This window comes from Lepus europaeus, chromosome 3, assembly GCF_033115175.1.
Source record: "Lepus europaeus isolate LE1 chromosome 3, mLepTim1.pri, whole genome shotgun sequence".
NCBI lineage: Eukaryota > Metazoa > Chordata > Mammalia > Lagomorpha > Leporidae > Lepus > Lepus europaeus.
The window spans coordinates 60,589,509-60,613,103 of record NC_084829.1 but is presented as its reverse complement, the minus strand read 5'-3'; the positions used below and the strand labels follow the sequence as shown (position 1 = coordinate 60,613,103).

At 39.2% G+C, this 23,595-nt stretch overlaps 1 protein-coding gene across 5 annotated transcripts in view; it reads left to right on the top strand.

Moving 5' to 3' along the window:
- Window positions 1-23,595, top strand: part of LGSN (lengsin, lens protein with glutamine synthetase domain) — a 198,937-nt gene that overhangs the window by 128,541 nt on the left and 46,801 nt on the right. For 2 of the 5 annotated variants that reach the window (XM_062186320.1, XM_062186318.1), the window contains exon 2: window positions 4,168-4,495. The exons of the other annotated variants lie outside the window; for them this stretch is intronic. The gene's annotated coding sequence lies outside the window, so the exon portion shown is untranslated. The remainder of the gene's footprint in view (window positions 1-4,167; window positions 4,496-23,595) is intronic. 5 annotated transcript variants of the gene reach the window in all.

Below are 23,595 nucleotides of genomic sequence, written 5' to 3'. Positions count from 1 at the left end.
GATATTGGTCTGTAATTCTCTTTCAATGTTGCGTCTCTTTCTGGCTTAGGAATTAAGGTGATGGTGGCTTCATAGAAAGAATTTGGGAGGATTCCCTCTTTTTCGATTGCTCTAAACAGTTTGAGGAGAATTGGAGTTAGTTCTTCTCTAAATGTCTGGTAGAACTCAGCAGTGAATCCATCTGGTCCTGGGCTTTTCTTTGTTGGGAGGGCCTTTATTACTGTTTCAATTTCTGTGTCAGTTATTGGTCTGTTTAGGTTTTCTATGTCTTCCTGGCTCAATTTTGGGAGGTTATATGTGTCCAAAAATCTTTCCATTTCTGATAGATTTCCCTGTTTGCTGGCATACAAGTCCTTGTAGTAATTTCTGATGATTCTTTTTATTTCTGTGGCATCTGTTGTTATGTTTCCCATTTCATCTCTGATCCTATTGATTTGGGTCTTTTCTCTTCTTTTTTTAGTTAGTTGGGCCAATGGGGTGTCAATTTTGTTTATTTTTTCAAAAAACCAGCTCCTCGTTTGGCTGATTTTTTGTAATGTTTTTTTGGATTCAATCCTGTTGATTTCTTCTCTGATTTTAATTATTTCTCTTCTCCTACTGGGTTTAGGTTTGGTTTGCTGCAGATTTTCTAGATCCTTGAGGTGACTTGAAAGCTCATCTATTTGGTGCCTTTCCAATTTCTTGATGTAGGCACCTATTGATATAAACTTTCCTCTTAACACTGCTTTTGTTGTATCCCATAGGTTTTGGTATGTTGTGCTGTTATCCTCATTTATTTCCAGAAAATTTTTGATTTCTCTTTTAATTTCTTCTATGACCCATTGTTCATTCAGGAGCATGTTGTTCAATCTCCATGTGTTTGCTCGTGCTCTAGGGATTCCTGAGTTGCCAATTTCCAATTTCATTCCTTTATGGTCTGAGAAGCTGCATGGTACGATTCTAATTTTTTTGAATTTGCTGAGACTTGCTTTATGGCCTAGTATGTGGTCAATCCTAGAGAGGGTTCCATGTACTGCTGAGAAGAATGTAAAGTCCTTAGATGTAGGATGAAATGTTCTGTAGATATCTGTTAGATCCATTTGGGCTATAGTGTCATTTAAATCTACTGTCTCCTTGTTGATCTTCTGTCCTGATGATCTGTCTATCTCTGAGAGTGGAGTATTGAAGTCCCCCAGTACTATTGTATTGGGGTCTAAGTCTCCCTTTAAGTCCCTTAACAAGTCTTTTAAATAAGCTGGTGCCCTGTAATTAGGTGCATATACATTGATAATCGTTATATCTTCCTGTTGAATGGATCCCTTAATCATTATATAGTGCCCCTCTTTGTCTCTCCTAACAGTTTTTGTGGTAAAGTTTATGTTGTCTGATATTAAGATGGCTACGCCCGCTCTCTTTTCATTTCTGTTGGCATGGTATATCTTTTTCCAGCCCTTCACTCTCAGCTTGTATGGATCATTGTTGGATAGATGGGTTTCTTGTAGGCAGCAAAAGGATGGGTTTTGTTCCTTGACCCAATCCGCCAATCGGTGTCTTTTAACTGGACAGTTCAAGCCATTAACATTCAGTGTGACTATTGAGAAGGAGTAACTTTGCCCTGCCATTTGCCAAAGATATTTTCTGATATCTGGTTTGAGATTCCTGTGATCTTTTGCTGTGAGGTTTCCTTCCTTTACCTTCTTTCATATTGGTGACCGTGTTTCTGTGTTTCTGTATGTAACACATCTTTAAGCATCTTTTGCAGGGCTGGACGAGTGGCGACAAATTCTTTCAATTTCTGTTTGCTGTGAAAGGTCTTAATTTCACCTTCATTCACAAATGAGAGCTTTGCAGGATATAATATTCTGGGCTGGCAGTTTTTCTCTCTTAGTACCTGGGCTATATCTCGCCATTCTCTCCTGGCTTGTAGGGTTTCTGATGAGAAATCAGCTGTAAGTCTAATTGGAGATCCTCTGAGAGTAATCTGGCGTTTCTCTCTTGCACATTTTAGGATCTTTTCTTTATGTTTCACTGTGGTGAGTTTGATTACGACGTGTCGTGGTGAGGATCTCTTTTGATCATGTTTATTAGGGGTTCTCTGAGCTTCCTGTACTAGGATGTCTCTGTCCTTCTCCAAACCTGGGAAATTTTCTGCTAGTATCTCACTAAAAAGGCCTTCTAATCCTTTCTCCCTTTCCATGCCTTCAGGAACTCCTAGAACCCGAATGTTGGTTTTTTTAATAGTATCCTGTAGATTCCTGACAGTGTTTTTTAGATTTCTAATTTCTTCTTCTTTTCTTTGATTTGACTGTTTCCTTTCCTGTTCTCTGTCTTCTAATTCCGATATTCTCTCTTCTGCTTCACCCATTCTGTTTTTAAGGCTCTCTAATGTGTTTGCCATTTGATCCATTGTGTTCTTCATTTCATTGTGGTTTTTTGTCACTATCGAGAATTCCTGTTCCATTAGTTTTTTCATTTCATTTTGATTCCTCCTTAATATTTCATTTTCACGGGAGAGATTTTCTATCTTGTCCATTAAGGATTTCTGTAGTTCAAGAATTTGTTTTTGAGAACTTCTTAATGTTCTTATCAATTTTTTGAAATCTGCTTCTTGCAGTTCCTCTATGTCTTCATCTTCATAATCTTGCATTGGTGTGTCCTGTTCACTTGGGGGCGTCATAGTGCCTTCCTTGTTCTTGGTACCTCCGCTTCTATGTTTCTTGCTTGGCATGTTAGAGATAATTTGTGGTGTTTTTGTTTTTGTTTTTTTTTTTTTCTCTCGTTATACTATGCCTCTAAGTGAGCTGTCTGCTTTGTTGGAGCCTTCGGGGCTGTGATGGGTGTGGCCAGAGAGCTATGCTTGTTTCTTGAGGTTTAAGGCTGTGTAAAAGCGCGCTGGGTAGATTTTGCGGGTCGTCTCCCGCAGTTGGTTTTCTGGAAGCGTTTCTTCTGCAGTTTTTTCCTTGAATCTTTTCCTGAAGCCTTGTCTCAGCTGGTGATCCAAGACACCACCTGGGGCTTCTCCCGTGATCTTCCTCTTTAGGCGCTGTCGCCTAGGGCCAGCCGGGCCACAGGATCGCTGCGGCCACCGCTGTCACCACCGCCGCTGTAGTACCTGCGCGCGCTCCCCGGGACTGGGGCGGTGGAGGGAGGCGCTCGGGAGGCCCCCGCCGCCGCCGCCGCCGCAGTGCCCGCGCACGCTCCCCGGGGCTGTGACCGTGGAGAGAGGCGGTCAGGGCGCCGCCGCCGCTGCCGCTGCCGCCGCTGCAGTGCCCGCGCGCACTCCCCGAGGCTGGGACCGTGGAGAGAGGCGGTCAGGGCGCCGCCGCCGCCGCCGCCGCCTCCTCTGCCGCCGCCGCTGCAGTGCCCGCGCGCGTTCCCCGGGGCTGGGACCGTGGAGAGAGGCGGTCAGGGCGCCGCCGTCGCTGCCGCTGCCGCCGCCGCTGCAGTGCCCGCGCGCGCTCCCCGAGGCTGGGACCGTGGAGAGAGGCGGTCAGGGCGCCGCCGCCGCCGCCGCCGCCTCCGCCGCCGCCGTTGCAGTGCCCGCGCGCGCTCCCCGGGGCTGGGACCGTGGAGAGAGGCGGTCAGGGCGCCGCCGCCGCCGCCGCTGCCGCCGCCGCCGCCGCCGCCGCGGCAGAGCTGCAGACGGAGGCGGGAGGAGGAGAGTTTCTGAGGCTTTTGTCTTACCCCGGTTCCCGCGCCGGCAAGACTCTGTGGCTCGGTTCTCGCGGTTGGGTTTCCACGCAGTGGGCTCTCAGTAGATCCTCTGTGTCCCGTCCACTCGATCCGGAGGCGTCTCCTCTGTAGTTTTTTTCTTGAGTCTTTTCCTATGGCTACAGTAATTCCACTTTTATGAAACTTTATTTTCGCAGACTAATGGCGCACGTCCTCACTATCCGCCATCTTGGCTCCGCCCGAAAGAAAATATTTTTTTAATCTTTTATTTAATGAATATAAATTTCCAAAGTACAGCTTATGGATTACAATGGCTTCCCTCCCCCCCATAACTTCCCTCCCACCCGCAACCCTCCCCTTTCCTGCTCTCTCTCCCCAGAAAGAAAATCTTCACAAGCATACTTCAAAGTTAATTTAAGCAACTGTTGTGGGGAAGTTTTTGACTTACAAGATAGCCTAGTCATGCTCAGACAGCGTCTTTGTTTACTGGTTCTCTTTTTTTTTATTTTTTGACAGGCAGAGTGGACAGTGAGAGAGTGAGACAGAGAGAAAGGTCTTCCTTTTTGCCGTTGGTTCACCCCTCAATGGCCGCTGTGGCCGGCGCACCGTGCTGATCTGAAGCCAGGAGCTAAGTGCTTCTCCTGGTCTCCCATGCGGGTGCAGAGCCCAAACACTTGGGCCATCCTCCACTGCACTCCCGGGCCACAGCAGAGAGCTGGACTGAAAGAGGAGCAACTGGGACAGAATCCGGCGCCCCAACGGGGACTAGAACCCGGTGTGCCGGCGCCGCAGGAGGCGGATTAGCCTATTGAGCTGCGGTGCTGGCCTACTGGTTCTCTTGCAAGTAAGTTTTAAATGGTCAAACACATCAAATTTTTGAAAAGCATATGTTTAAACTTTCATCCCTATAAATTTAGAATGATTGATATACAAAGTCACCACTATTTGAGAAATAAACACAGTGATTATCTAAATTAGTAAGTTAGTAGAATGTCTTAAAAATTTATCCAAGATTAGTCAGCAGGTTTTTCCAGTGTGGGTCAAAGGTCCATGAAGTTATGCTTCATCTTGATGACACAATCTAGTTTAAAACTTTGCTGTGCCTTAATTAATATACTTTCAGTTCTTTTGGTAAGGGTAAGCCAGCTGAACTTCCAGCCATCTAAATTTTCTTCTACAGTCTGTTGTTTGAATTATCAGAGTCTCAAAATCTCCAAGAAGCAGATTTGTGTTTTTAAAAACCCTTTTCAGTCTAAGACCCAGGACCCTTTTTTCCTTGCTGGCTGTTGACTAGGGGGCTATTGTCAGCTTCCAGAGGGTACTTGCATACCTTGACACCTGGTTCCCTTTAACTTCAAAACTTTCCCCTTGTTGAATCATTCTCATGTTTTGAATCTTTCCAATTTCTTAGTTGCTGACTTCTAGACACAGATTTAAACACCGGGGTTTAGGTCAAATCTGCCTGGATAATATCTCTGTTTGGGACCTTAACTGCTTTGGGATCTTAATTACATCACAAAATTCCTTTACAGCAACACTAGATTAGTGTTTGATTGAATAACTAGAAGAAGGTGTATTTACATCAAGGGCCGAGGATTTGGAGGTCCTTTTTAAAATTCTGCCAGCCATGTCTCTTATCTGCACAGCTAGAAACATTTCCCAATTTGGCCCTCATTCTCCAGTCTCTGCCTTAGTATACCTATCAATTCCCATTATAAAAGGGCCCCTCCATGAATCAGTCCAAAGCACTGTTCTGATTAAGTCTAATATCTTGCCTAAATCAGTAATAACCGCTAGCTCTTTGAAACCACTAGGTTTTTGAAAATCAGGTCTGAACCATTCCTGTTTCTCTCTACCTTCCTTCATGCATCGATTCACCCTGTTTGTTCAGTATTTTGATTTCTCTCCTTGTTTCTTACCTTCATTTTTGTAAGAACAAATCCTAGTTGTTTCAAGGCTGAGTTCCAGTACCAGTTCCTCCAAAAAGCTTTTCATTAACCTCTTCCCCTTGGGAAGTCTTTATTTTATTTTTTAAAAATCTGTATAACTTGTGTAGTCCTCACTCTACCTTGGATTAAGATAATTGGCAAATGCCTGATTGCTCCTTCTGAATGGCAGATTCCTCCAGGCTAGATCTGTATTTGGTTTATCAGTGTCTGTCTTACAACATGTGATAATGTGAAGGGCCTTTGTAGAATTCTACCAAACATACCTTTCTCAATGCCCTGTAGAGATGACATGTTCTAAATATTTTTTGAGCCACTAGTGAAAAAAAAAAAAATAGAAAACAGAATACTACACAAGCCATATCCTCATAGATCTGCATTTTGGGTATTTAATTATATTTTCTCATCTTTCTTAACTGGTTGATAGCCTATGCCCTTGCTTTTGGGGCTACTAGTTTTCAGTGGTATCAACTCCTGAGTTGCTGTTCCTATGTTAGATTATATTCTTCAGCTATGGCTAACATTGAATGAATAACTCATTTGTGTTTTCCTCCAGTGTAAGTAGATGTTTCCTTTTGTTTTTTGCCACCTGAAGAAAAAGTTTATGTTTCAGTTTTAAGAAAATTTTCAAGAGCTGGAAGTAGACTTAGTCTTATATCTTATGTTTTCATTTACACAGTTAGCCTTTTACTAATATTAGGAATGTTTCTCTGTCATTCCTGACTAATGGACTTTGCTATGAGTCATGTATAACTCAGCAAGTATTTTGGATTTTTAATGAGTTACCATCTATTTAAGCAGGCTTCAGAAACATGATTAGTCATGATGAGATTCAACATGCACGTTTTTTGTTAGTGACTAATTGATAATAAGAACAGAAAAGATGTTTACTCTGTAACTTTCCAAACTTTCAGAAGACTTTGCCAGAAATTGTTTTCTTAACTGAGACATGGGTCACATCAGCTGTGAAAAGCAGAACCTTATTTTAGAGACCCCCTTTAACCTTTAAAGGGTACTGGAAAAAGCCACATTGGGAAAAAATGAATGAATGGATTGATAATGTTTGATTAGAAAAGAGACTGAGGCAGAACAGGAATAGACTTTAAAAGTGTATGTCTGAGCAACAAATGAAACCTCACAACCTAACTAAAGAGTGCAAGAAGACCTACATAGATAACCACATAATTATGGCAACACCCCAAACTGTAAAGATAACTATCCTTGAATATTCTACAGATTTGTGTGAATTCAAAATACCAAAGAGATTTTATGTTTGTTATGGAGAACCATCTTTGAAATTCATCTGTAAGGGGAAATAGCAGAGATTCCAAGATGGCTGAATAAGGAACGGACATACTGCTTTAGGAGAGAGGAAAATAGAAGCAAAAAAATGGAGGTAGTGCATTCCCTGGGGAGTGTTGGAGCAAAGTTTGCAGTGCAAATTCTGTGGAAGGAATAAGGATGCTGTGAATCAATATGGAAGGTGTAGACACAGCACAATAACTGTGGACACAACACACAATCCCAACAGCCAAGAGCCAGAGGAAGCACTAGCTGTGGGGAGTGAGGAGAGAGCAGACTGAAGCAGCCTATGCCACTGGTGATATTGCCAGATGTTTTTCATGGGTTGATAACAGTTTATGTTCTTCATTTGTTTATGTTTCTATTTATTAATCATTAGTTTGACCTTAAGTTCTCAAGCTATTGTCTAAATCTCCTTTTTTGTACATTCATAACCGCTTGGCAGTCCTACCAGGTCCATCATTTGAAGACTGCCTCCCAGGTCTTCAGAACTGCTTCCACCTGGAATAGTTTCTCTGTGGGCTCATCATCCTGGGAAGCCTCCTCACAGATTCCACGAGTAGGGTTTTCTGTTCCTTGAATGGCTTGATTTCTTTTTTGGTTTACTTTCTTTGAAGTAGAACACATTTTGTAGTTACCTTCTAAGAAAGACTTCATAACCTGCCAGGGCAAAGGTTTCCATTATGGATCCCAAGAACAACAACAGCGATGCAGCCAACAATGGTGCAAGACTGCTATTTGTAAACAGAGGAATTGTGAGCTGGATAATTTCCTTTTTGGGATATACTTTTATTCAAGTTACATATTGTTGACTCTTTTGTTTTAAAAATAATGAGTTCAAAGTGATATGAATTCTTGAAAGTCAGATCATACCTCAGACTGAAGAAAATAACCTAGAAAATGATAAATATGTAACTGGAGTTCTAATCTTTTATAGCAGTTCAGTTTGAAAACACGAATAGGGCTTAATTAAAAATTATGCAATTCTACATAATGAGTTAGTTTGCAGAATGTTTTCTTTCAACTATTTTATTGGCATAAAATAATAATTAACCTTGTTCAAATGATTACATGTCAAACTAAGATATGAATAGAAAAGTCATTATTATAATTCATGCATAAGAGATTGGAAGGATTTTATATTAAATAAATCTTTTTACATTATTAAAATCAAGATGTGAATATGAAAGAGTCTCATATATTTGAGAAGTAGCAATGTTTTGATCAAAGTAGGAAACACTTTCAACTCATAAGTGGGTTGAAAAAGCTCAAAAGAATGTAGGAAAGGAGATTAACTCCAATATGATTAATAGTCAAAGCAATATCACTGTTAAGAAACATGCTTGGTGAATATGGATTAATGCTAATTGGCACACTCAAACTGAGACAAGCCTGGGTCAGAATTTGGAAGTCTACTGCTGTACCTGAGTCTCAATGTGTGGTTGGGATTTGTGTTTAAAAAGGACAGTATTATGTTCTTTCTAAAATAATATTTTAAAAAGCTGAGCATCAAGCTCCTTATATAGGATAATACTTCAGTTCTTTTAATGAGGTTCCCTAGTCCACATTATATATAATGAAATCATTGATAAATTTTCTGTTTGATCATACTTGGTCACTGACATCCAATTTCAATTTGTTGACTGAATTTAAAAAATACATATATACATGGAATTGACATTTTATTTTTTAGCATAAATATATCACTTATATTGATATTATGTTGACTAAATCATAAAATATGTCTTTTTTTTTAAAAAGATTTATTTATTTGAAAGTCAGAGTTACACAGAGATGGAGAGGCAGAGAGAGAGAGAGGTCTTCCATTCAATGGTTCACTCCCCAAATGGCCACAATGACAAACAGATGGAGAAACAACTATAGCTATGTGCGTGATAACAAACGAACCCTATAAATATATCTCAACCACTGAGCACTGGGTGGTGTTGCTTGACCCTCTCCTATAACCCATGGGACACTAGACTACTGCCACTTCTGCCTCTGGAAACTGGATGTTTCAGCCACAGCTACCGCCTGCAAAATGAAAGCTTTGAGTTGGAATCCTGGTAGCTCTGTCTAATTGGCTGAGCAGAAACATTCCAGTGCCTAGATGTGGTGCATACAGGTAGGCTGCAGGGTTTAGACATTAGAGAATCTTATTTTCTGCCTTTTTTGGGAGAGCTAGTCTTTGGCTCACACCAGCACTCTCAAGGTAGGTTTTCTGCATCTGAGAATGTCAAGGAAATGACACCTCAGACTTAGATTCTCCTATTATACTATCACAACATGCTTTTGACAACAGATATATAGGGGAAGTCTTCCCACACATCAAACCAGCAATAAGCTCTGGAGTGGACTGCAGCTGGATATCCCCTAATTCAATTCAGTTCTGACTTTTATGTACCTGGAGATGGCATCAGATCCTGAAAGTTGAAGACTCAGTCCCCAAAATTTCTCTAGCCCCGTTAGAAAAAAATTGCAATCCCCAGAAAGACCAGCTATAGATAAAGATACCACAACCCCTTCCTTGGGTTCAATGAATTTGCTGGAATTGGTCAGAAAACTCTGGGAATACCCACTTACACCTATTGGATTACGAAGGATATTTCAAAAACACAAATAGAGAAATGTACATGGCAAGCTATGGGGGAGAGGTCATAGAGCTTCCATGACCCCTCTGGGTGTACCACCCTCCAGGAACATTCACATGTGTGGCTGTGTGGAAACTCTTTGAACTCTGTCCTTTGGGTTTTCAAGCAGACTTCATTGCAGATGTATGATCGAAACATGGACAACTGTATAGAAATATGATTGGATAAAAAGGATATTACATGATGATAGATTGAGTGGGAAAACACAGCAAGTCCTGTCTGTCCAGATTCTTTTTGGCCTGTCCATGCAGCATTCCTTCTTCCTGGGTATGAGGCAGAACCCTTCTGAAGTGAGAGTCTTATGATCTACTATCAAACAAAGTTGGTCAGAGAATTTCTTAATGGCCAACTCCAAGACACAAAGGCAGGGGAAGATTAGTGTCTATGATATTCCTTGGGAAGAGAAATTTGAGTTTCCAAAGCCTGCCTTGGGGAGAAAAAGGAGTGGGTTAAAGGAAAGTAAGAGAAGGTCAGAGAGTGACATTGCTCTCTGAGGCCTGTTTCTGAGGCCTAAAGCACCCAACATTATTATAAGGAAAAACAAGGGGTATAGGAGTAATAAGCCAGGAATCTTGAGAAAAACCCCAAAAGTGTATTATATTTTGAGGTACATAAAAACATAAAAAAGTTTAGATGCTAGGCAGTAAATACAAAGGAACTTCATTTTTTTAAGATTTTTTTAATGGAAACAAGACTTTATTAAGTAATTTTTAATATCAGAAAATAAACCTCATAATTCTCTTTATAGCAAATATATAATATCAGTGCTTTGCCCATCTTAAGTTCAAGACCCTTTATCATGAAATATATGGTTTTAAACTTTACTCAAATTGAATTTTTAATCCCTATGACTTTCCTACATGTACATAATAAAAGAGTGTAGTAAAATTAGCAAATACTAAATTATATTGATAATTGATCACTTTTAGTTTGTGGTTTTTTGGAAACAGAACGCACACCTAATATATGTATGTTCCTTGGTTTATTAGTATACAATGTGTGTATGATTATTGTACAAATTAGTATACAAATAATGTACAATATAATTACTGTACAAATTAGTATACAAATAATGCAACAAAATACAAAATACATGCTTAATGAACACTCATATCTACAAAGCAGCAGCTAGAGATTATGTTTCAATACTGATCTTTAATTATCCTCTAAGCAATTAGCATTACATCATAATATGCCATCAAGGCAACTTTTATACTGAAAAAAATCAAAATAAAAACCATTATTTTTAAGCTTGTATGCGAAATATAACTCTTCAAGTGGAAATAAAAAATAAAATTTGTCTTTTTGCTACTGAGTACACATAAGATTTTAATTTTTGTTATACTGAGAAAAAAAAGCTCTTTTCTTTTGGGAAAAAGAATGCTTCAAAAAGTAATTAGTAAAAAAACTCACCAGTATAAATGTTTGTCCTTTCAATGCCAGCACAGATTTGGGAACATATTGAGGATGAAGTAGTAGACACCCGCAAGGTGAAATGCACAAGTGTGTTTTATTTTATTTCCCTAGAAACCTTTTATTTAAGGACTACAAACTCCATACATTTTATAATTCCAACTTTAGGCACATAGTGATTCTTCCCACCATACCCACTCCCCCCCCCCTTTCTCCTCCCTCTCCTTTTTCCATTCTTAGTTTTTATGAAGATCTATTTTCAATTAACTTTATACAGAAATGATTAAGTAAAGAGGTCAACAAATAGTAAAAAAAAAAGCAAAAACTGTTTCTCAACATTCGAAACAAGAACTGTTCAAACTCATTTCTTCTCAAAGTGTCAATTTCACTTCTATAGATTGCATTTTAGGTGCTTTATTACTTATCACAGATGAGGGGGAACATATGATATTTGTCCTTTTGGGACTGGCTTATTTCACTAAGTATGATATTTTCTAGTTTCATCTATTTTATTGTAAATGACCATATTTCATTTTTTAAAATCATTATGTAGTATTCCATGGTATACATACCCCATAATTTCTTTATCCAGTCTTCAGCTGATGAGCATTTGGGTTGATTTCCATGTCTTAGCTGTTATGAATTGAGCTGCAATAAACATGGGGGTACAGATAATTCTTTCATATACTGATTTTATTCCCTTGGGTAAATTCCCAGAAGTGGAATGGCTGGGTCATATGGTAGGTCTATCTTCAGATTTCTAAGGTATCTCCATACTGTCTTCCACAGTGACTGGACCAGTTTACATTTCCACCAGAAGTGGATTAGGGTACCTTTTCCTTCACAGTCTCACCAGCATTTGTTGTTTGTCGATTTCTGTATGAAAGCCATTCTAACTGGAGTGAGGTGAAACCTCATTGTGAAACCTCATGAGTGGATTTTTGTGTAAGGTGTAAGGTAGGGGTCTTGCTTCATACTTTTGCATGTGGAAATCCAGTTTTCCCAGCAACATTTATTGAATAGACTGTCCTTGCTCCAGGAATTGGTTTTAGCTCCTTGATCAAATATAAGTTGGCTGTAGATATTTGGATTGATTGCTGGTGTTTATGTTCTGTTGCATTCATCTATCCATCTGTTTTTGTACCAGTACCAAGCTGTTTTGATTATAACTGCCTTGTAGTATGTCTTGAAATCTGGTATTGTGATGCCTACAGCTTTGTTTTTGTTGTATAAGATTATTTTAGCTACCTGGGGTCTCCTGTGTTTCCATGTGAATTTCAGCATCATTTTTTAAAAAGATTTATTTATTTATTTGAATGTCAGAGTTACACAGAGAGAGGAGAGGCAGAGAGAGAGAGAGTCAGAGAGAGAGAGAGAGAGAGAGAGAGAGAGAGAGGTCTTCCGTCTAATGGTTCACTCCCCAATTGGCCGCAATGGTTGGAGCTGCACTGATCTGAAGCCAGGAGCTAGGAGCTTCTTCTGGGTCTTCCACATGGTTACAGGGGCCCAAGGACTTGGGTCAGCTTCTGCTGCTTTCCCAGGCCATAGCAGAGAGCTGGATTGGAAGTGGAGCAGCTGGGACTAGAACCGGCGCCCATATGGGATGCCGGTGCTTCAGGCCAGGGCATTAATCCGCTGTGCATCAGCGCTGGCCCCCTTTTTTTTTGTTTATATCTGAGAAGAATGTCCTTGATATTTTTATTGGTATCACATTGAATCTGTAAATTGCTTTGAGTAGTATGGACATTTTGATGATATTGATTCTTCCAATCCATGAACATGAAAGATTTGTCCAATTTTTTGTATCTTCTATTTCTTCTTCTAATGTTTTGTAATTTTCATTGTAGAGATCTTTGACATCCTTGGTTAAATTTATTCCAGTGTATTTAATTTTTTTTGTAGAAATTATGAATGGAATTGATCTTAGAAGTTCTTTCTCAGCCTTGGCATTGTCTGTGTATACAAAGGCTGTTGATTTTTGTGTATTGACTTTATATCTTGCTACTTTACCAAACTCTTTTATGAGTTTCAGTAGTCTCTTAGTGGAGTTTTTTTGGATCCCCTGTCTATAGAAACATGTCATCTGCAAATAGGGATAGTTTGACTTTCTCCTTCCCTATTTGTATCCCTTTGATTTCTTTTTCTTGCTTAGTGGCTTTGGCTAAAACTTATTGAATAGCAATGGTGAGAGTGGGCATCCCTGGTACCGGATCTCAGTGGGAATGCTTCCAACTTTTCCCTGTTAAATATGATCCTGACCGTGAGTTTGTCATAAATTGCCTTGATTATGTTGAGGAATGTTCCTTCTGTACCCAGTTTACTTAGAGTTTTCTTCATGAAAGGGTGTTGTATTTTATCGATTATGTTTATTTCTTCTCTAATTTTAATTATTTCATTTCTCTTATTAGTTTTGGGATTGGTTTGCTGTTGTTTTTCTTTGTCCTTGTGGTACATTGATAGCTTATTTTTTTGGTGCTTTTCCATTTCTGGATCTAGGCACCAACTGCTATAAACTTTCCTGTTAACAATGCTTTTGCTGTATTCCATATGTCTTGATATGTTTTATTGTTGTCTTCATTTGTTTCCAGAAATTTTTTGATTTCTCTTTTGATTTCTTCAATGTCCCACCTTTCATTCAGGAACATGTTGTTCAGTCTCCATGTGTCTGCATATGTTGTAGAGATTCCCAAGTTGTTGATTTCTAGCTTCATTCCATTGTGGTCAGAGAACATGCATGGTATGATTTTGAGTTTTTTGAACTTGCTGAGACTTCTTTATGGCCTAGCATGTGGTCAATCCTAGTGAAAGTTCTATGCACAAGTATATTTTAAAGAAATCTTTCCTTGTGATTGAAAATAATTTTGAAATGAAGTAAAATGATTGGAGGCTGTCACAGCTGCTTTGGTGAATTATGCCAAGGACATTATTATCTCCTTTCTCCCCTAAGGTACTAAAAATTAAAAATATATTTATAATGTACAAGACAAATATGAATTGAACATAAAGTGTTTTATATTTTGATTTAGTCTAGAAATTAATTATTTGATCAGCTTAATGAATGGAATGTTTGCATCCTCAGCTGCTAGCCTGTATAGGTGCACCCCAAAGCCCTTCCTGAAATGAGAAATCCCAGACGGCCATTTCTGCATTCACCAAGGGAGGCAGTGGTTAGAAATTCACAATTGAGATAATTGTGTTTCTGATCCATTGATCATACCAGCCTTGATTGAGCTCTCTTGGTGATATGAAGGTCAATGTAGCGGTTTTTGTCCCAAATAATAACCAATGATTTGGTAAACTGCCATTGGCCCTATTATTACCAATAAGTAATCACAATGCATGAAAAAATTACTTGCGATCCTGCAGAATTAGGCATAAGTTGTTGTAAAATAAAAAGCAAGCAAACCCTTTTTTTTTTTTCAAAACTGGCATTATAAAGAAGGCAGCACTGGAGGTGTCTGAATCATCTATAATTCTGTAATGCTAAGTACCCTCCATAAACTTAATGTGGTTAGGCTTTGGGATCTAATTTTTAAAATCTTGGACGTATGCATTTTTCTCATAGGCTCATACAATCTATTGTCTTCACTCAGCCAAGATAAACTTCAGCTTTAGTAATTCCTATACAAGCTATGTCCCTGGGTCTATAGGACAGTATTAATAATTCAAACAACGGGGCCCACGCTGTGGTGCAGCGGGTTAAAGCCCTGGCCTGAAGCTCCGGCATCTCATATGGGCACTGGTTCTAGTCGGAGCTGCTCTTCTTCTGATCCAGCTCTCTGCAATGGCCTGGGATAGCAGTGGAAGATGGCCCAAGTCCTTGGGCCCCTTCACCCATGTGGGAGACCTGGAAGAAGCTCCTGGCTCTTGGCTTCGGATTGGCAGAACTCTGGCTGTTGCGACCATCTGTTTAGTGAACCAGCAGATGGAAGTCCTATTTGTCTGCACCTCACTCTGTAACTCTGTTTTTCAAATAAATAAAATAAATCGTTAAAAAAAATTCAAACAAAACTAATAGATGAGAGGCCACTTAGGTTTAGTGCTATCATAGCAGCCTTTTATAAGTTTACTAACAACTTTAGCCTAATCTCAATAGAGCCTGATAACAGTCATAAGAATTCATTAGGAAGTTTACTCTGGGGTACCATTATACCCATGCCTTTACGAGTCCATATAGAGATGTTGTATTTATGTATACATATAGTTAAGATTGAATTTGGGTTGCCTGAGTAACAGCTGTTAAACTGGACATGCTGACGTTCCCTTTTCACAGATCTTGTCACGTTCATGCAGAAGAGGTTGGGGCCACATGGCACTAGGGCAGCAATAACTTTATTCTCAAAGCAAATCACATAATCGAGCTTTCTTCTTGATTCTGAAGGTGAGCTTGAAGTGGAACTACCATTGGCAGAGGAGTAACTAATGGTTCTGTTAGAAAAAGCAGGGAAACATGCAGGGATATATATTGGAAGGCCCACTTGTGCTAGATGGGTTGCTCTAAGATTTATTTTATTTATGGGGCTAGTGCTTTGTTGTAGAATGTTAAGCCTCTGCCTGCAGTGCTGGCATCCCAAATGGGCACCAATTCCAGTCCTGGCTGTTCTGTTTCTAATCCAACTCTATACTAATGCGCCTGGAAAAGCAGCAGAAGATGGGCCAAGTCCTTGGACCCTTGCACCCATTTGGGAGACCCAGATGAAGCTGGCTTTGGCCTGGGCTAGCCCCAGCCTTTGTGGCCATTTGGAGAATGAACCAGCAGATGGAAGATTCTCTCTCTCTCCCTGCCTTTTCTTTCTGTACGCCTGTACCTAAATTTAAAAATTTATTTAATTTATTTGAAAGAGTTACAGAGAGAAGGTGAGACAGAGATCTTCCATTTGCTGGTTAACTTCCCAGATGGCCACAACTTCCAGGGTTGGGCCAGGCAGAATCCAGGAGCCAGGAACTTATCACAGGTTTCTCACGTGGATAGCAAGGGCCCTAGCACCATTAGCAGAGAGCTAGATTGGAAGTGGATTAGCTGGATGGAACATCTACTGTTGTCCATATGGGATTCTGGTATTGCAGGCTGTTTTTTTTGTCTGCTACATCACATGTTGGCTCCACAAAGAAACTTTTAAAAAGTTCATGGAGGCTAGCGCCGAGGCTCAATAGGCTAATCCTCCACCTGCGGCGCCAGCACACCAGGTTCTAGTCCTGGTCAGGGCGCCAGATCCTGTCCTGGTTGCTCCTCTTCCAGGCCAGCTCTCTGCTGTGGCCCTGGAGGGCAGTGGAGGATGGCCCAAGTGCTTGGGTCCTGCATCCCATGGGAGACCAGGAGAAGCACCTGGCTCCTGGCTTCGGATCAGTGCGGTGCACCAGCCGCAGCGGCCATTGGAGGGTGAACCAATGGAAAAGGAAGACCTTTCTCTGTCTCTCTCTCTCTCTCTCACTGTCCATTCTGCCAGTAAAAAAAAAAAAAGTTCATGGAAAAAATGGAATTGGAAGATGTTTAATTGGAAATCTACACACAGCACCTTTTTTCATGCTATGCAATTTTCATGAGCTTTTTGAAGTACTTATTGTAAAGTGAAGCAAAAAAGAAAGCAAAGCAAAGCAGAACAGAAAAAGACAAAAATGTGACAAATTGGCGCAAATGTCCTTAATAAATTATGAGTAAACTGTGCTCATTATGAACATATCTGCCAGGAATTGTACTTAATTTAATTATTACACAGAATTTGCATCTAATTGAATTGATAAAGTGAGTAACAAATTGAGTATTTTGTGATTTTAATACTCACTAATAGTAAAAATTTAAACAATCTAGTATTAATTTTTTAAAATTAAGTTCTTTTGTGAAATCTTGCTTCATATTGTGAGATAGCTGGGGCATTTTTATTTTTCTTGGGGGTTTTTGAAAGATGATTATGCACCAGGGAAGGCCTGAAGGGCAGATAACTACAGAGGAGGAGCCTGAAGAGAGCATCTGGGGCCTCCTACCCCCACCCCGCCCATTCTTGATCACCATGATGTTCCAGTGCTTGGAATGCCTTTCTATTTATTGCTTAACTTTTGAGATAAGTTTGAGCTTACAGAATAGCTGTGAACATAGAGCAGGGAGTTCTTGCAGACTCCTCTTCAAGCTTCTTCTTTTGCTAAGTCTTATATAACCAGAGAACATGTATTTAAAACTGAAAAATAATCTTGACATAATACTACTGATAAGCGAACTTATGTGGATTTCATCAGTTTTTCCATTAATATCTTTTTTTCTATTTCAGGATCTCATATGACATTTGGAAATGTAATTGTTTTTTATTATTTCAAGTAGTCTACACATAATAATATTATGAATTTCACGTGGTTAGTCATGCTTGGTTGGAGTTAATTTATAATGTCAGTGCATTTACAAAAAAATGACTCTAAAAGTTATTTAACAATTACAGCATGGGAGGGAAGATGTGTACTTAAACATGGAATGCCAGTGGCTGAGTTTCTTTCTTTTAGTATTTCACAGAATCACAGAATTTTTAGAGTTAGGAGGAACCTGATGATGACTTTGCCCCATACCTCATTTTGTACAAAATAAAACTGAAATCAAGAAAATGGATGATTTGCCTTAAAGGACAAGATTGTTCTGCAGAATCAGATCTTTAATAAATCTGTTTCACAACAGTTCCCAAAATACGGTGCAAAGACCCTTGGGTACTCCAAGATTATTTGAGGAGACTGTAAGATCAAAATATTTTCATGGCAACATTAAGGCACTATTTGTCTTTTTCACTTTCATTTTCTTCTAAATTTTCCAGCACATCTGAATTTCTCAGTTTGTATGACATGTGCCATTACCCTGGAATAAAAGGAAAGGTAGATATGAGATCCCAGTGTTTTTCTAATCACATAACCCAAAAGGTGCAAAAAATATAAAATGATATCAATCTGTATTTTTCTTTCTTGCAAAATTATTTTTCTTTAAAATTTATTATATCAATATGTATTATATTCATTATCACATAAATATGGTGAATATTAAATAAAAGCTACAAAATGAAAGGTTTTTGGGATTCTTAATAGGTTTTTAGTACCGTCTGAATAAATAGAATGATGCTATACTTAAAGAAGGAAATATTAGTACCAGTTATCAAATCTGTTCAATTAATAGTGCTCTAAAATATATATTCTGTGGCATGCTCTTTTCCTCTAAAATAATATGGGCTGTTTCACATTAATTTTAAACTCATTATATGTTTTTTTAAACTCATTACCAACTTCTTATGAGCCTTACCATTCAAAATTTCATGCTTTCACATTCATGATAAATTTCTTTTAACTTTTTGATGTTTGTGTTACATATATGAATGCTTAAAGGTCTCTGCAAATCATTTAAAATATTGAATTAAAATGATTATGAGATGGATTTTTGTTGTATCAGCTTTTCATAATTATCAAATATTTTTTTAGGGAATTACATTATTTTCTACATATTACTTAATTAGATTTGTAGAAAGATCAGAAGATAAAAATTGTCTTTTTAAAAATTTTTTTCTTTTTTTAAGATTTATTTCATTTATTTGAAAGACAGAGAGAGGTAGAGACAGAGAGAGAGTGAGAAGTCTTCCTCTGCTGGTTTCCTCCACAAAGGGCTGCAACAGCAGGAGCTGAGCTGATCCGAAGCTAGGAGCTTCTCCAGGTCTCCCACGTGGGTGCAGGTGCCCAAGGACTTGGGTCATCCTCTGCTGATTTCCCAGGCATATTAGCAGAGAGCTGGATCAGAATTGGAGCAGCCGGGAACTGAAAGGGCGCCAATATGGGATGCTAGCATTGCAGGCTGGGGCTTTAGCCTGTTGTGCCACAGTGCTGGCCCCCAAATTCTCTTTTTACACCAAGTAAATAGGAAGAGAAACATTTTTTAGTTTCCCTTTCCATGTGTGCTCTTCTCCATCCTTAACATCACTGATCTCCTATTCATCTCACCCCAACTACTTTCTTAATTTTATACACACACACATACACACACACACACTGGAATACTAGTCAGCTGTAAAAAGAATGAAATCCTGGCTTTACAACAAAATAACTGGAAATCATTATACTTAGTGGAATAAGCCAGTCCCCCCTAAAAAAGTCATATGTTTTCCTTGATCTATGATAACTAATAGAGTACAAAAATGTAATGTATATGAATGAAATTGGCATTTTGATTTGGTTATTGTTTTTCAGCCTTTGTCTCTACTGTTGAGGAACAGTGGTTTTTTTTTTTTTTCCTTACTATTTGTTGAATTCTTAGTGGAGAGTTAAACTCATGATTATAAAATAAACTGAAAGTATGTCATTGTAAAAATTAAGAATAAGAAAGGGAGGAGGAGGAAGGGGTGGGATCAGGAGTGGGAGGGAAGGTAGGGTGGGAAGTATCACTATAATCCTAAATCTGTATATGTGAAATACATGAAACTTACTGACCTTATATAAATTTAAAAAATTGAAAAATTAGAAAAAATAGGTCTTAAATCCCAATCCTGTAAACAGATTTATTTTCTAGAAAATTGAGCTGTTTCTGGACAGACCTGGGAAGAGATGGGGGCTTGATATGTGAAGGAGACTTAGGAGCTTTTGTGATCAGCAGTTCCAGACCTAGTAGAGGAGCTCAGATTTAACTGCTCATAATTTATGAACCACATTCTTGTCAATAAAGGATCAAAGTCAGTCTTCCAGTTGTCAATGTCACATTGAGTACTTAGGAAGGGAGGAACAAGTCCAGGTTAGCATTGGACAACCACAAATTTGGAGAAAGATAAAGAGTAAACATCCTATCATCACTATTTTTATGGCCTTTTGGTCAGCCTGAACTATGTTTTTGTGATTGATGGAGATGGTGGGAAAGAGTATTCCCTTCTCAAGACTCTCCCGTTATTCTCATGAATCAGTTATTCCCTGGGTCCCCCAGGACATGTTTTTAATTCTGTTTCTTAGGCAGTTCATGCTGGGAAAGCAAGAACCTTATTTCATACATTACAACTGTAAGCTATAATGAACATAAACACGAAAGAAAAAGAATTGTTGTGATTTTGTTTTATCCAACAGTGAAAGAATGGGTTTAGTCCTTTATCTAATCTGAATCTTTTGCTTCTCCAAGTCTGTTCAATAATTCATCAGGAGGCAGTAACCCAGTGGTAAACAATATACTGTTTCCCCTGTTGGTACTTAGTAAACTTTAGCTTCTCCAATCTGTTCTCATAAATGAATCCTGTAATTTCTTTAATCATTTTAGTCACTCTTCTCTGAATCTGTTCAATTAGATAACTTTTTGGCAGAAGTACTTGCATTGAACAGTCTTCCATATGTCGTCTCAGATGAGTGGTGGGGAATGCTTGAGTCTTTTACATTCATGGCTCAGTGGCTGTACCATTTTGAATACTACAGTATCTGAATATAGGAGGCATTTACCAAATGCTTATGAATAGAAATTGTTGAATATGGACCTTCAGACAATTTGTTAGGTTCCTGTAGCCTCTTTCTCTTAAACCCTTTACTAACATTTATTTTCTTCTTAACAATAACTGATTTGAAATTGTAGTAAGAATTTTAATGCATGGGGCCAGCGCCATGGCTCACTTGGTTAATCCTCTGCCTGCGGCGCCGGCATCCCATATGGGCGCTGGGTTCTAATCCCGGTTGTTCCTTTTCCAGTCCAGCTTTCTGCTGTGGCCTGGGAGGGCAGTGGAGGATGGCCCAGGTGCTTGTGCCACTGCACCTGTATGGGAGACCAGGAAGAAGCACCTAACTCCTGGCTTTGGATTGGCACAGTACCGGCCGTGGTGGCCATTAGGGGAGTGAACCAATGGAAGGAAGACCTTTCTCTCTGTCTGTTTCACTGTCTGCAACTCTACCTGTTCAAGTAAATTAAAAAAAAAAAGAATTTTAATGCATATCATACAAATTATTTTGAGGAGAGTAAATGAATTAGTATTTTTGGAGCTGGCACTGTGGCACAGCAGGTTAAAGCCCCAACCTGCAGTACTGGCATCCCATATGAGCGCTGGTTTGAGTCCCGGCTACTCTTCTTCCAATCCAGCTCTCTGCCATGGCCTGTTAATGCAGTAGAAGATGGCCTAAGTGCTTGGCCCCTGCATCCTCATGAGAGACCTAGAAGAAGCTCCTGGCTCCTAGCTTTGGAATTAGACGGGCTCAAGCCATTGAAGCCATTTGGGGAGTGAACCAGAAGGTGGAAGACCTTTCTTTCTGTGTCTCTCTCTCTCTGTCTGTAACTCTACCTCTCAAATAAATAAATAAATAATAAAATCCTTAAAAAAGCAAAAAAGAGGGATCAGTGCTAAATATTTGTGAAATTTGAAAAGCATTTGATATCACAATGCCCTTTTCTTTCTTTCTTTTTTTTTTTTTCTTTTTGACAGGCAGAGTGGATAGTGAGAGATAGAGACACAGAGAGAAAGGTCTTCCTTTTTGCCATTGGTTCACTCTCCAATGGCCGCTGCGGCCAGCGCATCTCGCTGATCCGAAGCCAGGAGCCAGGTGCTTCTCCTGGTCTCCCATGCGGGTCCAGGGCCCAAGCACTTGGGCCATCCTCCACTGCCTTCCTGGGCCATAGCAGAGAGCTGGCCTGGAAGAGGGGCAACCGGGATAGAATCCGGCGTCCCGACTGGGACTAGAACCCGGTGTGCCAGCGCTGCAAGGCGGAGGATTAGCCTGTTAAGCCACGGCACCGGCCTCTCTCTTTCTGTGAGTGTGTGTGTGTGTATGTGTGTGTAACTATGACTTTCAAATAAATAAATAAATCTTTTAAAAAATGTTTCCTCATTGGAAGATACATTGCTTTAAAAATTACACCATCAGTGGGGCCAGCGCTGTTGCTCAGTAGGTTAATCTTCCACCTATGGCTCTAGCATCCTATATGGACGCTGGTTCTGGTCCTGGCTGCTCCTCTTCCAGTCCAGCTCTCTGCTATGGCCTGGGAAAGCAGTATAAGATGGCCTAAGTGCTTGGTCCCCTGCACCTGCCTGGGAGACCCTGAGGAAACTCCTGGCTCCTGGCTTTGGATCAGCCCAGCTCCAGCCATTGCAGCCATTTGGGAGGGTGAACTAGTGCTGGAAGACCTCTCTTTTTTCTCTTCCTCTTACTGTCTGTAACTCTACCTATCAAACGAATAAATAAAATCTTCAACTTATAAATAAATAAATTCTTCAACTTATCTTTAATTTTAATCTACATATTTTGGAGGCAAGGCTGTGTAAATATAGTGTTCAATTTATGAATCATTCTTAATTGACCAGCAGTGATTCTCAAGAAACCTAAAATAGAAATCAGTTGCTTTCTGAATCAACAGCATGGTCAGAGAGCACTTAAATGTATGATATATAAGTTGTGTGAAGGGCTCTGATTTTTATCTTTTAAAAAATACATAAATGCAAATTGTTACTTATAAGGAAAGGTGTCTGATAATAGATGTTTTTAGTTTTTCTTTTCAATTTCTTAGTTTTCTATATATACATTACCCATCCAACTTTTTGATTTGCTCCTAAAACTACAGAGAAAAGAGAAATTTTTAATATGCTTTTCATGAATAATAATTCTTGGCACGTTTCTCCTGTGGATATCTAATAGCACTTTATTCCTGGTGTTCAAATGTCATTCTGAGATTTTGCTTTGTCAATTTCCTGGGGAATTCCCTTTAATCTCTCCCATGTTGGGTCTCCTGTTACTTGGATCAATGTTTTTCTCTGTGTTTATTACTTTGGAGAAACATAATCTTCATTAGTTTCCTGAGAAAGAGTATGTGGGTGGTATGTGAAATATGCCTTATTCTGTTTTTCACTTGACTGAAAGTTTTGACTGTGAATAGAAAAAATGTTAGATATTATTTTCCCACCAGATTTGAAAGCTTTTCTCCATTTGCCTTTGAGCTTCCAGTGATGTTAAGGAGCTTGAGTTCTTTCTGACTCTTCATCCGTACCGTGTGCTCGTGTTCTGAAATTTCACCATGATTTGCCTTGAGGTGATTCAATTTTAATCCCTATTGCAGGGCATTCATTGTAACCTTTTGTTCTGAAAGCTCAGGTCCTTCCATTCAGGGAATTTGATATTTTTGAATATTTCCTTGTCTCTATTTTAACTCCTATTTTTTTTTTCCTGAAACTCCTGCTCTATATTCACATGCCAGATCTGGATTGGCTATCTTTTTCTCTAATCCCTTTCATTTCTTTGCATTGTTCCTCCTTCTGGAGTGTTCTATTCTGCATGCTGCATTGATTCTTGGTGTTCCTCATTGATTGTTTAGGATTAGTTTCTAAGGTTTATTCAAAGTCTGTCTGTCCACCTGTTTTCCACCATCCAGTTATTTTTTCTGTTTTATCTATATCCATTTTCTTATTTTTTTGTCTTGCCTTTTAGTTATTCTTTTTTTGAAAAGTAATTGCATGCATTAAATCTCACATTTTTTTCCTAAAAGACATCACTCATGACTTAAAGACATGTTTATAGAGATACTGGAGGTCTTTTGTCTCAATCAGGTAAGAAATGTTGGCTGGCTAATCGAGAAAGTCAGCTAAAATAGGAAATCATTAATAGTGTATACTTTTAACACACTATTTTAAGTAAAGTCATAATTATATGTTTATTAGCCAATTCATTGATTT